This window comes from Periplaneta americana, chromosome 2 (genome assembly GCF_040183065.1).
Source record: "Periplaneta americana isolate PAMFEO1 chromosome 2, P.americana_PAMFEO1_priV1, whole genome shotgun sequence".
NCBI lineage: Eukaryota > Metazoa > Arthropoda > Insecta > Blattodea > Blattidae > Periplaneta > Periplaneta americana.
Genome location: NC_091118.1, coordinates 30,091,577 through 30,106,774, shown reverse-complemented (window position 1 = coordinate 30,106,774; position 15,198 = coordinate 30,091,577). Strand labels below are relative to the sequence as shown.

Genomic DNA, 15,198 nt, shown 5'->3' with positions numbered 1-15,198 from the left:
ATAATTGGGTTGTGTTACATTTCCTATTTATTTCAGGATTGTTGTACGAGAATCTCAATCAGTTAATTATAAAATGAAAGATAAGTTACATTGGCCTCTGTTTTTTTATATGAATGAATGAATGTATATATTTGTCTTTAAGCAATATACCTTTCGGTGAGGCGGCACTTCACAATATTAGCATACAGTGCCATCTCACCGTTTTACACGCCTCTCGTACAAGTCAATTAGGACATTACTTTGTTAAAATTTCTTATTGCAATTCGTCCACTTTTTTTTTTGTCTGTCATCAATTCTTCCCCTATTTTACTCCTAACTCATCATTATACCAAAAATACTATAACCCCGTCCTGTATGACACATTTCCCCTCACTCTACATCTCTAATTATTTGCACTTTTCACTACTCACTTTTCCACATTGCTACTTTTTAGATCTTAGTTTTCTTCTCTCACGATTTATTTCCCCTCCACACCATTTCCTTAAGTCATACTGTTTTTTCACCTTGTTTTCCCCTCTTCCTTCATCACTGCTCCCTGAACTATCTCCTACTTGCATTACTCTGCTTCTCGCCAGCCTCGATTTAGATCTTAGTTCCTTCACCCGCTTCTGAATTGCTCCCATCTGATGTCCACTATTTCCATTCGCTTGCATTGAGGTCTTGTTCTGCTGAGCTTGTGGAATGCCAGTTCGCGTCACTCCTGTTTCTTCATCAGTTTACGTCACTAACTGCTTTCTGGAAATCGTCACTGAGTTTGACACGTTTGCATTTTTCTCGTGTACACTCACCATACTTGTGTCACTAACCTCGCCTTTAGCTGCGATATTCTTGATTTTTTCTTTCAACATTTTTCTGTTCCTTTCCTTTTCTTCTGAGCCTACGATCGGTTCCTTTAATGTTACTAAGCACTCCTCTACACTAAAAACCAAATTGTTTATCTTAATTTTGTCCTTGATGAGTTTCGCTAATTGTCCATTATTACGTGCTGCTTTAAGAAACGGGATTAGAACTCTTCTTCTGCTTCTCACTTCGTAGCTCCAGTCGTCATTTATTCTGATTGTTGTGTTCCCTAGCATTCTTCTATTCTTCATAATCCTCTCCGTAACCACATTCTTAAATTTTACTGATATTGTCCTAGCTTGTTCTGAATTTTGTATTTGCTTTTTTCCTACTCTAAATGCTTCCTGTACTTGTCCATCGCTCATGTCCACACCAAAACACTCCCAACACACTCCTAATATCTTCTCATATGTATCGATACTCTGTTCTCTTTCTTTTTCTTCTATACCGAAAAATAACAAGTTTTTTTCTCCTCTTTTCCTCTTCAAATTGATCCCATTTGCTTTTCATAATTTCGTTTTCCAGTTGAATTTCTTCCATCTTCTTCCTTAGCTCTGCCATGCTCTCCTTCATTTCCATTAGGTCTTGTTTCCTGCACTCTTCTCCATTTCACTATTACGCACACTTATTCACCGGTTTACACAGGTCAACGCCTCTACTACACGTTACTATCTCCTGACTTGCACAAAGCGAACCGACTTCCTCTGCAACTTGCTTAAGACTGTTTTTTTATATGTAAAATAAGACTGTTTTTTATATGTAAAATAACCTTTTGATCATGAGAAATAAAAAAAGCATAACATTTATATGTAGAGCAAGCGTGACAAAATATATTAACAACAGGATTGTTATGTAAAATATTAATTATTACATAATTGTTTTAACGAATAATCCCGAAATTTGGGTTGGTCAGAGAATATATTTATAGTTGTTACACAGTGTTTATTGTGATATCCATCTGTTTGATTAATAGGCATGTATTGTGTAGCTGTATCTAATGTGACTAGAATATCTGAAGCTCAAAACTAGTACTACAGCTTCGTAGAAATCTCCTCCTAGTGGTAACAGCAATCTGTACCGCAAGTAGAAATTTAATTCTTTAATATTGAAGTAATGTAAACGTAATGTAGATATCAACTGTTGAGATTTATATAACAAAATCACAAAAACAGTCCAAAGTTACATAACACAAAATTCGTCATATTTTTGTGGTTAATGAATTCCCATGAGAAGTTTCAAATCTTCCATAAAAAATTCAAGGAAACAGTATTTGAAATTAACTTCGGTAATTAGCAACCTTCTATTGTGTATCCTCTGATGTTCATATTCTGGTAAAAAGTCTTTCTATAGTAGCAATGGTGCCAGACAGGGGTAAGCCAAATTCTAACATTCAACCAATGTTTCTGAATGACAAATTGTTGAAAAAATAAATGCTGGAACTTTTCTACTCATCTCATATGAATTTTCTTCTTTCTATTCCACTGAGTAGTCCCACATTGTGGTGTAAGGCATCCTGTGTAGGAGTCACATTATGGAATACGTGCTGGTTCGAGTCCTTACGGGGGAAGAAATATTCTCATGAAATTTCTGCCAGTGTATGGGACTGGTGCCCACCCAGTATTGTGATGCACTTGGGGAGCTATGTTAGACAGTGAAATCAGTTGCGAAAGCCAGCTATAACAGCTGGAGGGATCATCGTGCTAACCACACAATACCTCCATTCTGGTTGGATGATCGTTCACCTCTGCTTCGGCATGTGGACGTGAGGCCAGCAGACTGCTGGTCGGTCATGGTCCTTCATGGGCTAATGTGCTTCAGATTATTGTTCCACTGACTCTGTTGATACTAGTAAATTACTTCACACAAATTTACCGAATATGCCTTTGTCATCAATGTTGCAATTGCCAGAAACGTTTGTAATGAGATCTGTATACATTTCAATACCATTGCATTTTGAGACTAACAGATATAAGAATTTTTGGTACACCGAGATGGAATTTCTAAAAACAGGATGTCCGGTCACTTCACCGTATTGGAAGCAGGCAGAGTGCGAATTAACGGGGGGAATGGGGGGGGGGAATTTCCCCCTCCCCGTTGAGAAGTTATCCCCTTCTCATAAATTCACTTTAACAGCTCTGCCAGGGATAACTTCTATCCCCCCCTCACAAAATATAATTGTTTTAATACAAGTATACTTTATAAAGTACAGTATAAAGTAAGCAAGTAAAATAATATTAAGTGTTATCATCACCTGCAAGCTGACAACAATCAATAACTTAGGAATCAGACATCTTATCTTAAGTCTGCTCATGGATATAATTATTATTATAATCAAGACTCAAGACAAGCAACTCAGTGCGACCAAGCGTTTAGCCGTATCGAATGATTATGATGATAATTTTGTGCTCAACCATGCCGAAATGTAGTAATTATACACCTGGTAGCTGTCCTTTAATGCATGTCATTAAAGTACACCTATTCATTAAAGTTCAGGTTTTCGATTATTCTCGGATATGCAATCGAAAGACAACGAGGGAAACGTCACGGAGGCTGGAAATCCAATACTGTCGCAGAAGGTTATGTTCTGTTACTATAATAATATTAGCGTTAATTGTAAATAATATTCAATTAAATTCAATTTGTCATCTCGTTTTTCAATTCTAAATCAATTTCCAAGTTATATCAAAATTAGTTCATGTTATTCTCTAGATTATATCAACGTCAATGACATTATTGTTCCTCGGAAAAAATCAATACTTTCGCGTCTGCGCACATCTTACAATTTACGAGCTATGCACAAGGTCACTTCCGCTCTTCAGTCAGATGCGAATAAAATGAATACTTCTGAATAGTTTCAAGTTAGAAATATGGTCGCTTGCGCTCGTTTCATAAACATACTCGCGTCTTAATTATTATCATTATAGACTCGTTGCATAATGTACTATTATGTATGGTATTCTCTATCTAGGTTTTTATCCCCCCCCTCATCATAAATCTTAATTCGCACCTTGGAAGCAGGTCGCTGCTACCAGTTTGTTGTCATTTGTGGTTAAATTACAGACCTATCAACTTTCATGCATAATGTGCGAGAAACCCACATTTAGCTCATGACTTCTGCTCCTCTTGATTGAAATGACAGTCTCTCAGATTTAGAAGTGAACACTAGAGCCCAGATTTTATTTAATTGCGTATTTATTTTAACGCTACATATTTTTTATTGGGTTATTTTATGACGCTGTATCAACATCTAGGTTATTTAGCGTCTGAATGAAATGAAGGTGATAATGCCGGTGAAATGAGTCCGGGGTCCAGCACCGAAAGTTACCCAGGATTTGCTCGTATTGGGTTGAGGGAAAACCCCGGAAAAACCTCAACCAAATAACTTGCCCCGAGCGGGATTCGAACCCTGGCCACCTGGTTTCGCGGCCAGACGCGCTGACCGTTACTCCACATGTGTGGACAACGCTACATATGTATGCATGAAGAAAAAGGAAAATGTTGACCGGATACGCCATGTAGGAATGTTTTCACAAATTTTAGTTTATGTGTTTTATGTTATTATTATTATTTTTTTAATATTTCGTATAATATTACATATTTGACACATACTATATAATTTTACATATTTTAACATTGCAGAATTCTTATTAAATTTTCGGTATAATATTATACATTTCACACCATATGTTATATTGTACATGTTTTATAATTATTGTGTTGAGCGTTACATTCAGAGTGAAATTTCAGGAATTCCTTACTCGAAATGGACTAGACCAGAACGGCATCCTGTTTTATGAATTTCAGGAGCCTTTCCGTTCCGTCTTGTAAGAAATGACTATTGTGCATTCCAGGTCCTTTTAATTTGGTTTTAATTGTAAGCCTAAGTTATATGATATTTTAATACATTTTTCAGCTAAGTGTGAATTAAAATTGTAAAAAATACTGTAGACACTGTTGGAGCTACTTTATTGTTTTATAGTATTCGTATAATCTCTCACTAATTTATAATACTCTAGCGACATGCCTCTGATATCTTTGACTTAGTATCGTTGAGGTTGTGAATGATAGCACTGCGTTAATGAAATTAAAAGGACCGGACTCGGCAACACTCCACATCGAGCTAATGATCAGATGTAATAAATAGGCCACTACTTGGTAACGAGTCGAATTTCTTATTGTTTAAAATGTAAACTAAGTATACGAGTTTTTAGGCTTTTGGGTTTCAGAACCCGGTGGATGACCCAAAAGACAAATTCCAATGTAAACTAATTATCCATTTCAAAGACTTTGTCAAACGAAAGTTCCAGTAATAAATATAGGATCGGAAATCATTATGTTTCGCTAGTAATATACGCGTCGAAGTGAATTATTAAAGATGCATGCATTTTATCCGATATATATATATATATATATATATATATATATATATATATATATATATATATACTGCTGAAGTGGCTACCGTTCGTGGTTTCCTTCTGTGTAAATATAATAAAAGGGACGGACATTTTCGAATACTTGTACCCGAAATTTGTATATTAAATGATACGGTACCTACATATAGATATTTCGTGGCAATACTGTGAAGTCTATCTGTAATGGCACAGTCTAGTATATACAGTCACGAAACTCAATACGTAGTAAATATGCATCCATAGATAGTTGCTAACCACTAGGATCGCTACTATCGCCTCATTACAGACAATGCGAAATGATACCTGTGCAGTCTATTGTTCCTAGTACCCTCATAAACTCAAGCTTCGTGACTGTATATACTAGACTGTGGTAATAGTGAGACAACGTTATTTAGGTTGCGCGTTGCATGTTCCTGTTACAAAACTGATGTTTGCTTCTTTCGTTGCACGCACTAAAATATCATCGTTGGTTTTTTTAAACCTCCTACAGTATAATGACTTCACATTTACATATTTAGGTGTAATATTAGATAATAATGAAGATTGGAAAGAACAAAATGAGAATACTAGAAATAAAGGAAACTTAGTACTATCAGTAATAGGTAAATGTTTAAATAAATGGCCCAACTTAGCAGAAGATTAAAATGATGTTGTGGCAACCGTGCTGGAAGATTATCGTTGCCTCGGGAGTCTAAGCGCGCGTCCGGCGGAGGGGAAGGCGCGGGACGCGAGGCTCGAGCTTCGGTGGGCGCTGGGCGCGGCGAGGGGGAAAGAACTGCGGTACCGACGCGGAGCGGAGGAGACGGGGAAGGAAACGTCCGGAGACCGATTGTTGTAGAAGCTACGAGACGCAGTACATTCGAGAACGTGTAATCAAATAAAAAGCGCAAGCAGCCTTCGAGTTGAGTCAGTTTAGTCAGTGAATCAGCAGCGAGCGGGCTTCGAGACCGGGGTTCGACGTGAGGAGGACCGAAACTGTGGAAGCGACCAGGCAAGGATCTGGGTTCGACGTGCAGTGAATTTGAGTGAATCGCAACTGTGGCAGCGTCCAGGCGAGTGCGGCGTATCTGGAAGTCTTGGGTTCGAAGTGCAGTGAACTGTATCTGACAGTCTTCGGTTCGAAGTGTAGTAAACTGTATCTGGAAGGCTTGGAGTTCGATATACCGTGAACTTGAGTGAGTGACCTAGAAGAACTAGCCAAGGCGAATGAACTGTGCACTGAAAACTGACAGTTTTGTTTTGTAAATAGTGCTTTGTGAACATTAGTTGAAATTAGGAGTACATTGTTGTTCTCAACAATAAACGTGAATAGTCATTGTCGTTCTGTGGAATGCAATAACGACTACTGTGTTGCAGTGTTGAGTGGAATACCCATTGCTGACGGGTGTGTGATTAATTAATTTATTTATGCAAATGACAGGTACATAGATAACTTACCTTTTACCTATACACAACCTCAAAATTAAAACAATTAACTTAATACAACTTAAAATTAAATCTAATGAAGGAACTAAACAAAATCCTTAAAGAACTAAAAACTAAGAATTAAAAAGAGGCATGAGGCTTCTCGCTTCCCAGTATCTCGCACATTCAATCAATGATTTTAGAGCTGGGCAGCGTTGGAGATGATCCCTATTCATCGCTTCTTGAAGGTCACAAAGGGTACAGGCTGGATGTTGATAAATACCGAAACGGTGGAGATGCTGCGCCAAGCAGTCATGACCAGTTGCAAGGCGGAAATGCGCGACTGCCAATCTTCTTGGTCCGTTAGGTATTGATAGAAGGCCCCTTCTCCAGTGTTTGTCATATGTTCTTTCTGCAATCTCATGGGAGTGGATGTTGTGGGCAACTTCTTTGATGTATAATTTTATTGTCTGGAAGGGTGTTGGTTTAGGAAATGTTTGTAAAATTTTAGCACCTTTTTTTTTTTTGCCAAGGCATCGGCCTGCTCATTGCCAAATAAGTTGCAGTGTGTGATTAAAGTTAGAAGTAAAAGTCATACATCATTGTTGAATAAAAGTTACATTTGGTGTCAGAAGTGGGATATTGTCGACATAATGGAGAACCTACAGCAGATCCTGCAAGCCATCACGGAAATGAAAGCAGAAATAAAAGTCACATCATTGTTGAATAAAAGTTACACTTCTGACACCACGTGTGATTAAATAAATAAAAAGCGCAAGCAGCCTTCGAAGTCAGTCAGCAGTCAGCCCATGGTCGCATCTTCTGTTAACCATCTTCAAGATCAGCGGCTGAGATGGTGATGACAGCGTCGACGTGCCCCTCCTCGCATCGGCCCCTTCTAGTTTTTCCTGTCTGTGGCCAGATCGGTCACAGTCCTTCCTTAAGTGTCCAGTTTCGCCGCAGGACCAGCAGGTGGGCACTCCTCGTCTCCGTCGCTCGGGTGACTTCGGTTAGCGTTCCTCGGCGTCGGTCGCCGCGACGCTCTTAATCCGGTGCGGTGTTGAGACTAGTACTATAAATTACTATTGCGAGGCGCATCCAGAAAGTAAGTTTCCCGATTTTTTCCCCTTGAAAGTAAACGTAATTAGCCGTGTCAATTGCGCATGCGTAACAGATCTATGACATATCAATCATATGCCAGCCGGATAGGTCCCGCCTGGTGCCAGTAGCGTGGCAGCAGTGGTCCGAAGTGGAAGCTCTTATTCCTTCTCCCGCCGCCTGAGAGGTTCGGTCGGTGATAAAGTTCTTTAATGCACAAAGCATTGCGCCAATTGAAATTCATCGGCAGCTCTGTCAGGTCTATGGGCCGAACATCTCTCTCTCTCTTTCTCTTTCTCTCTCCCTCCCCATCTCCCTCCCTCCCTCCCTCCCACCCTCTCTCAAGAAATTCCTGTCCTCCGGTGAGCGTTTTGGCAACGACGAAGAGCTGAAGACGTCTGTCACACGCTGGTTCCATTCACAGGCGGCAGAGTTCTACGGCAGAGGGATACAAAAGTTGATCCCACGATACAAGTGTCTCAATTCTGATGGTGGCTATGTTGAAAAATAGCTGAAACATTGCTGTACCTGTTGCCAATAAATGTTTTCCTGAAAGTGTGTGTTCTTTTTTTTTTTAAATAGAGAAACTTACTTTCTGTATGCGCCTCGTACATTGCAGGTAAAAGAAATTGTTACAATATATTTTCTTCCGTCTGCAACAATTCATTTATCTAAATATTTCTGAAAGTACCCAATTCTGATGACAGATGACAGTGCAAAGATTTCATTCACAGATATAGAGAACTTAAGGCTGGTTCACAATAAACCGGGAACTGAAACGACAACGAGAACGATAACGGAAATAATGTTAAACTAAATGTATCCAAATGTGAGCATTCACAACAGTTAATTGTGAATGCTCACATTTAAATAGGCCTACATTTATTTTAACAATATTTCCGTTATCGTTCTCGTTGTCGTTTCCGTTCCCGGCTTATTGTGAACCAGCTTTAAGATTGGCAATGCTCATATTTTCTATTGGTACGAGTGAAGTTTGCTGCTACGTCTCCGCGCTATCTTATCCCAATACCGAATTTATGTAGTGCTAATGGTAATCAGTGGCTTATGCTGAACTTTGAGTATGGGTGTTCCGTTAAATATATATAATTGGTCTATAGTCGCACGAGTTTACTAGAAATTTCAAATTCATTAACTACTCGTGCTACGTGAGTAAATAAACTATCTGCTGTTCTATCAGCACTAACATCTACAAAGCCCAAGAATCTTTCATACACATAGCGGAGAACTGTAGATAGTTGAGATTTGTTCTCAATATCAGAAGTTTCTTCAACTTCAAGTGGAACCCCGTAAAACACGCCAACTTCTGGAATCTCTCTCTTTCTTTCTTCTCTCTCCCTCGCTCCTCGTCATTCAGTCACCAATCACCACGTAAATATCTGAGAGGGTGTGTGTGGGCATCGCGACCAATAGAAGAACCACTCTCCAGTATTACCACAATAACGGATTCTTCATTTTTGCCTCGACTGTCGGCTAGGAAGGTTCCATTATGCCAGGGGCGGCCCGTCCTTATGTGCTACAGTGCTACAGCACAATGATAATTTTTGCTTAAATAAAGTGTTTGCAATACCATAGTATTTGATCTGCCATTTGACAATTTCCCGTTGTTATGTTCATGACGCGTTATAGAGTGTTTAGTCTTCGCTCTTTGGTGCCTCAGGGGGTTCGTTGTGCTACTCAAAACTTGCATGAGAATGTAGACAGTTAATGCGCATGTGCGAAGCTGAAATAACTGCTCTGATTGGCTATTTTTACGCGGGGAAGTGCTGTAGTAAGCTTCAGCACAACACAGCTTGGAAATTGCAAAAGTAAAGCGTAAGGAAAGAATGCTTGTTTGTGGAGGAACTCGGAACTATGTACAATGTATTTGGTAATTCAAATGTTCGACTGCTGCTGCCATCTAACAGGTTTTTGAGGTACCTCTTGAATCAATCAGCAAGCGGCGGAAATTTGAATCCCAGAAAATTGATGCCAAGGAGGTATGTAACCGTATAATTCAGGAAACTACTCATCGTTTCCAATCTTTAAGCTACCTAGACGCAACAAAATTGTTAAAGAGCGAATTTTTTGACAATTTTTTGCATAATTTTCCTGAACGCGAACTTGAAGTTGCTGTCAATAGCTATACTGTACTGAACAAAAGAGTGTTGAAGACACAACTTGAAGTTCTATACGGAAGACCCGACTTCCGAAATATAGATGGAGCTGTTCAATTGTTACAATACATAGCCTCCAACAATTTACAGGATCCATTCTGTGAAGTAACGAAGTTGTTAAATATTTTGGTTACAACACCAATGGCCACTGCTGAGCCAGAAAGATTTTTTTCTTGCTTGAAACGCATAAAAACGTTTTTAAGGAACACTATGTCCCAGGATCGCCTCACTGCTCTTGCAGTACTGTCAATAGAAAAGAGTATAATGTCCAGGATGGAGGGGTTTAACGTTTAACACCAGGGTAATTGACAAGTTCTGCAGTAGGAAGGAACTACATATTTCGTCACTAGGCGAGCCTCAAATTAAGATAAATGCATATAAGTGTATACAGTAGCCGATATAGAGATTGTAGCACACTCATTATTTTGACCACCAGCCGCTCATTATGCTAGCATTGCAGGCAACTAGTCAACCTTTTAATGCTTTTGTTAGCAGGTTTGACAAATTGTGAGTGGACCTGCAAGTACATAGTGCATAGTGCTCTCTCCCTTCCCCCCGTGCTTTCTCACTTGCTCCTCCCCAAAACAGCCAGCGCTCACGTAGTAACTCGGTCAGGGTTTCAGTTCGATTTGTCAATCTATACAAATGAAACTGAGTTAATTTCATTTTTTATTTCTTCTTTTTCTACATCAGTAATAGCTTTTATGTTATCATTTTGAATCAATGGAGAAGTTCCTGGAAACACTGTGGAATAATTTAGATGGTTTTTTAAAAGTAAACCATACTTTTTTAACATTAAAAATTCTAAAAAAATTTCCTTTGTTCAAAGAACTATCTGATTCGTCATGTCTCCGTAGAGGGAGCTCCTAATTAGCTAGCGTCAATGATTCGTATTAATACATCTCTATTTTTCTTTACCTCTTCGTTGTATTTATTGATATCAGTTCTTCGTTGATCATCAAGTAAAGTATTAATTCACTTGAATAATTTCAAGGGAAAAATTATTCCGGGGCCGGGTATCGATCTCGGGACCCCTCGCTTAGCGCACGAATGCTCTACTGACTGAAACCATACACGAGACCGTCACAATTCTTTCCTTTATATCCACACAACTCATCCTCATTTAAGTTGTGCGGAAAATTTAGAATTTATTGGTGATAATGGTGGACAACTGACGCCTAGAAAAAGAAAACTTGTTGAAGTGTTATATGAAAAAAAAAAGTGCGGCGACAAAATGCAAAGATTATTAGTGACAGAGAAATAATAGATTCTGTGGTGCAAAATAAATTAATTCGTGATAATGCGGCAGAAATGTTGAAGAATTCACTTCTTTCGGATGTGTGCTATTTAATTGCGAAGGTATCTGAAAATGCTAATGCACATAGAAGTAAGCCTGGTGTATCATATGATCCTAACTTACGATCTTTCGGTTTAACATTACACTATTTCTCTCCTGAAACGTATGATTTCATTCGTTCTGAATTTAATAATGCATTGCCATGTCCGAGAACCATACGGTCTTGCAGTGGCGGTTCCTCGGGGGAGGGAAGGGAGGAACGTCGTCCTCACATTTTTCTTCTTTTGAAAGTAAATATCAAATAAAATATGTGCCTTGAAATTCGAGGAAGATTCGATAATTTTTAAGTTCACAGCTATAAGAAAACCTCGCAGATCTTTTTGGCCCCTGAAATTCACTTCCATTCATTGTCTACTAGACAGGTAACAGCCAAGTTGTCAGTTTTGTACAAATATATTTGAAATTGAAAGTAGGTACTCCAAACTGCATTATTTTTAACATGAAAAATTAATCGGCCACCGGCAGCTTTGAACAATAATGGTAGTATGACTTTACAACAACTGACATTCTTCAAAAGCATGTGATACTGTGTGAAATGTATATGTGGCAACACAGACCACGTGGGTGGGTGCAGTGTTCTCGCTTCCCTCAGATTATTTCCCATTCTCATTTCCGTAAAACGGTTCCGATTACGTGTTAGAAGCTATAATCTCTTCCAATGCGTGTGTTGCTGTAGTGTGCTCGAAAAATACTGTGAGATTGTGAATTTCCTTGTAATTGTTAATTTGTGCAATTATTCAACAATGAATGGAAGTGTCACACCTGTGGAGTAACGGCCAGCGCGTCTGGCCGCGAACCCAGGTGGCCCGGATTCGATTCCCTGCCGGTGCAAGTTACCTGGTTGAGGTTTTTTCCGGGGTTTTCCCTCAACCCAATACGAGCAAATGCTGGGTAACTTTCGGTGCTGGACCCCGGACTCATTTCACCGGCATTATCACCTTCATATCATTCAGACGCTAAATAACCTGAGATGTTGATACAGCGTCGTAAAGTAACCCAATAAAAAATGAATGGAAATGAAAACATAATATATTTAGGAAACTCAGTTTACAAGAACAGATTATTGCTATACAGAAGGGAAGGCCAACCCCAACACTTCCTGGTCTTACATGTATGCATGTAGGCTAATTTGTAGCATGTTTCATTCAGGAAGGTGTCATTTCGTGCTGTTAACTTCTTTCCTCCTCTTAAGAAATACGCAGGAGCCGCCACTGCGTTCTTGGTATATTAAAATTGGTTGTGAACCTGGTTTATGTAAACAGAGCTTCAGTGCTATTGAAATGAAAGTAGCAGAAAGTGAGAGAAATGGTGTAATTCCAATTGTCTGTCCTTCCATTGATGATATGTTCCTGAAAGAACAAGTAGAATACACAGAGAATAAAATTATAGGTTATGTATATCTAAATTTAATAATACATTGCCATGTCCGGTAACCATACATTCTTGGTACATTAAAATTGATTATGAGCCTGGTTTTTCAGTGCTATTGAAACGAAAGTACCGGTAGCAGAAAGTGAGAGAAATGGTGTAATTCCAATTGTCTGTCCTTCCATTGATGATATGTTCCTGAAAGAACGAGTAGAATACACAGAGAATAAAATTATAGGTTATGTATATCTAAATTTAATAATACATTGCCATGTCCGGTAACCATACATTCTTGGTACATTAAAATTGATTATGAGCCTGGTTTTTCAGTGCTATTGAAACGAAAGTACCGGTAGCAGAAAGTGAGAGAAATGGTGTAATTCCAATTGTCTGTCCTTCCATTGATGATATGTTCCTGAAAGAACAAGTAGAATACACAGAGAATAAAATTATAGGTTATGTATATCTAAATTTAATAATACATTGCCATGTCCGGTAACCATACATTCTTGGTACATTAAAATTGATTATGAGCCTGGTTTTTCAGTGCTATTGAAACGAAAGTACCGGTAGCAGAAAGTGAGAGAAATGGTGGAATTCCAATTGTCTGTCCTTCCATTGATGATATGTTCCTGAAAGAACGAGTAGAATACACAGAGAATAAAATTATAGGTTATGTATATCTAGGTACGGAAATAAACAGTGACAATTTACCCACAGTGACAATGTGCTATTCTGTGTACTACCATAAATGATAGCTGGCATTAATGTAACTGTAGCTGCTGTAACATTTAATGGAGCAAGTCGTAATTTATGCATGGTACAGATTTTAGGTGCAGATTTCTACAAGTATGATTGCTTAAAAACTACTTTCTCTCATCCTAAACAAGCTGGAACTTCAATTGCTGTTCTGTTAGATGCATGCTATATGATTAAGCTGGTAGGCATACGCAGTTGTTTAGCAGGAAAAAAGATTATTTTCACTAGAGGGGTGAATTTGTTATCAATATTTTGTGATGTGCGGTAATTTATCATAGTGTTACTTATATATTATGTTATGTAGATTTAATAAATTTGTTCATTGTCTTATATTACCTTCCTGATTCTACTTTGTATTCTCTTTTTGTACATTGTAATTATTGCAGCTTTAACATATAAGTGGAGACAGTTCACATGCTGGGACTTCACGTCAATTTGTTATTGCTATTGGTTGATTCAAGACCGTCTCCAATCCTCGGACCTTAATGTAGGTATCGATAGAGGCCCAAGCATGATTACCACGAGGTTTTGTTATGATGTTTTCTTGTGTTAATTACGTCGTGAAATGGGCCGTTCGTGTTGTGTACCGGGTTGTAATTCTAATAGTGGTTCTATGCTTCACATTTCAGAGTTTAAGTTCCCGAAAAATAAAACTTTACTACGCGACAAATGGTTTAGGTGCATAATCGTGACAATTTCCAAGTTAAGGAAATTACAGTTTATTATTGTTTAGCCATCTGTCCGAAGACAGGTCTCAACCTCACAAATGATACCAACAAGGCACCACTTATGAGGCAACTAAGCCAAGAGATAATCGGGTAGGTGGCCAGTTCCTATCCTCCTAAAATGACAGTGTTACATATAAAACATTTTGAACCTAGATTACTGTAGTTATTATAAGTCCCGTCGCTCTAATTTCCGGCAGCCAATCGCGTTGCAGGTCGGCTACATTTAAACGTGTGCGTCTTGTGATTCGCTTATTAAGACGTTATTAATTTCTTAAGGCTCGATAAATGCTTAATATAATCGCCCGCCATTTTGTCTCTTTCGTTGGCGTTCGCAGAAAGCACACGAAGACGTTATTTGCCGCTCAATTATTTGCTGAATTACAGTGCGTTTGATTTATTATCATAGGAACTACGACATGATAATGTTTAACGGTGTGGCAAATAGATTCCTCGTATGGTAGCTCGGCAACGAAAGAACAAAAATGGCGAACGATACTACCTACCTAGACTTTATAGAGCCTTCACTTCCTAAGACGTAAGCAAAGAGGAGGAGTCACGCCGGGAATAACAGCGTCGCAACTTTCCTATCGTTAATGGTGATGTTTTTCGTACCTATTCCTCAGGAAATTTCGAATCTTACCCACGACGCCTAAAGAACCATGTTTCCTTACCAACTTTCATACCATACTGTCAGTCATTCTAATGCCTGGAAAGAATCCACATCAACGGAAAGGGGAACAGATGGAGAGAGAAGAAGAATTTTTCAGGGAATGGTATGAAAGGGACATTAGTAGCACTTTTGATCAGTTTCAAAGTGATGTTCAGGAAAGAAGTATGGTTTCATTTAGGCCTATTGTTTAAGGTGACTATGTTATTTTCTTAAATATGAAAGATGACAGTGTAGAAGAAATTACATCATTAATAACTATACAAAGATGTTGAACGAGGGAAAAACATTTTCAAACCAATTATCGAGAAAAGTGAAAAGAAGTCATGAAGAGTTAGGCCTAAGTGTAAAAGTGACAAAACATAAAGAATTGAAATTCAGGACGAAT

General features: G+C 38.5%; 1 long non-coding RNA gene across 1 annotated transcript in view; it reads right to left on the bottom strand.

Annotated features, from left to right (window-relative positions):
• The window catches only part of LOC138691732 (uncharacterized), a 209,704-nt gene extending 199,481 nt beyond the window's left edge, over nt 1–10,223 (bottom strand). Inside the window, exon 1 of the long non-coding RNA XR_011329952.1 lies at nt 10,006–10,223. This is a non-coding gene — a long non-coding RNA (uncharacterized lncRNA). The remainder of the gene's footprint in view (nt 1–10,005) is intronic.
• Between the last annotated feature and the right edge of the window lie 4,975 nt (nt 10,224–15,198).